Genomic DNA, 2,055 nt, shown 5'->3' on the forward strand with positions numbered 1-2,055 from the left:
AAAAAATTAATTTTAAATAAAAAACCAATTTTTTAACAAACACCATTCCAAATATGTTCTCAAATAAAGTGTCCAAGCAAATTAGCTTTGGATCACTTTGAGAGCCCTTGTTTCCGTGTGGCCCATGTAAGTGAGACCCGTAAAATCTCTTGCAGTACATAGATAGCCTGGCTTCTTTAGCCTGACCGACAATCTCAAAAGGGCTGGCATGGTTTGCTAAAGGAAAACTGCCTCACAAAGTTTGATGATTTTCTGCCCTTCAAAATTTGCAAGTGTGGTTTTGATAATGACTGTGCCCTGGCATGGTCACGGACTATCAACTCTGTGGTCCAGTGAAAAAAAAAATTGTATATTTGATGTTGATCTTAAGAGTATTTTTTCCTTTTTTTTTGTACCGTGGATCTGGGGTTACAATTTTGGGCTTGGGTTTGTTAAGTGATATTAGGGTGTTTTAGAATAAGCGTGTTTGTCACCCCTTTCTTCTGTCTTGTTCTTTGTTAGAAACACTGAATGGTGAATAAAAGCAGGGAGAGGGTGAGGATGTTTAAAACCAAACTGACAAATGCAAGGGGCGAAGGAGGAGCTAGGAAGAAGAGAAGGGATTCGCGACGGAGAAGAGAAATCTGAAGAGGAAGGAGAGATGAGAGGCATAAAACAAATAGTTAAAAAAGAAAAAGAAAAGAAAGGCCAATGGGATACAAGGAAAGATAACTAGACTATTATCTTCTCTTGACAACTCCTAAAATAAGAGGTCATCAACAAGGTGAAAGATAACAATTCTCTCTTTCTCGTTCTTTTTATTTATTTATTTTATAACAGTTTTGATGATATTTGGATCACACTCTTTAAATCCAACCTGGGTAAGTTTTGGGCCCTAATCAATCATTAGGTAGGTTAATTAGATTTAATTTTTTTCATTTATAAAATAATAAAAATGACATTATTTTAGAAAAAAAAAAATCTTGATTGGGTTTTAACTTGGTTTTTCTAGGTTAACAAGGTTGTGGGCCAACTTAAATTTTTTAATAGGCTTTACCGAATCAATTCTCCCTATATTTTTATTGAAACCCAGCTTTACTTAGCTCCCATGTCATCTAGGTCATGGGTCAATCCATCAGGTTGAGTACAACAACTAGGGGTGTTTTCGGTTCACTTTGGTTTGGGCCTAAAAATCCAATCAAACCGGGAGATGTTATTTATTGAGAATATGATTTAGATTAAATTGAAAACCAATTCAAACCGAACTAATTTCATTCGATCAAGGTTGGTCTTTTGGCATTAAAAACTGGAAATCTAATATCTATTAAATGAGTCTTTTTTTGTTTGTTTTTTAAACCGCTTCTATTAAATCAAACTTTAACAATTTCTTGTTAAGTTTAGTTTTTTGTAGGCTTTTTAACCAACCTAGCCCAACTCTAATACTAAATTGAAAATTGAATTTAACAATAACCTAAATAGACATTTGCATTCTTTTCATCCATTAGGCCAAATCACTGCAATATATAATATACATGATCAAATTTATTTTATTATGACTTTGTTGAGCCTTTTATTTTTTTTTTCAATTAGTGCACATAAAAATAAAATTTTGGTCCAATAAAAAAGACCGAACAATGAAGATTAGGAAAATATTGGCATCTCAAATCAACAAAGGTGTTCACACTAGCAATATATTAGTAAAAAATTAGCAAATCAAATATGAGCAAATCTATATTAGAAAAAATTGAACAAAAAAATACAATATAGTTTAGAGAAAAAGATCCAGCAATAACAACATCTAAGAGATCCACTAACAACAAAAGCCAAAAGATCTTGTAAGTTTAAAGCTATAAAGAAGCACTAGCAAATTAGAAACAAATTAGAGTTTGATTGGTAAAAGATAACAATGAAAAATTAAAAAAAATTTAACAAGGTACAATAACTCAATTACCAAAAATAATTTCATTCCAGCATATTACCAAGATCACCAATATGACTTGCAATTTGTAGAGATTTTTAAACTTGTATCAAATTATATAAAATAATAAATTAAACATGTTAGATTAAACACATATA

The sequence above is a fragment of the Populus euphratica genome, unplaced genomic scaffold, assembly GCF_000495115.2.
Source record: "Populus euphratica unplaced genomic scaffold, PopEup_1.0 scaffold73.1, whole genome shotgun sequence".
NCBI lineage: Eukaryota > Viridiplantae > Streptophyta > Magnoliopsida > Malpighiales > Salicaceae > Populus > Populus euphratica.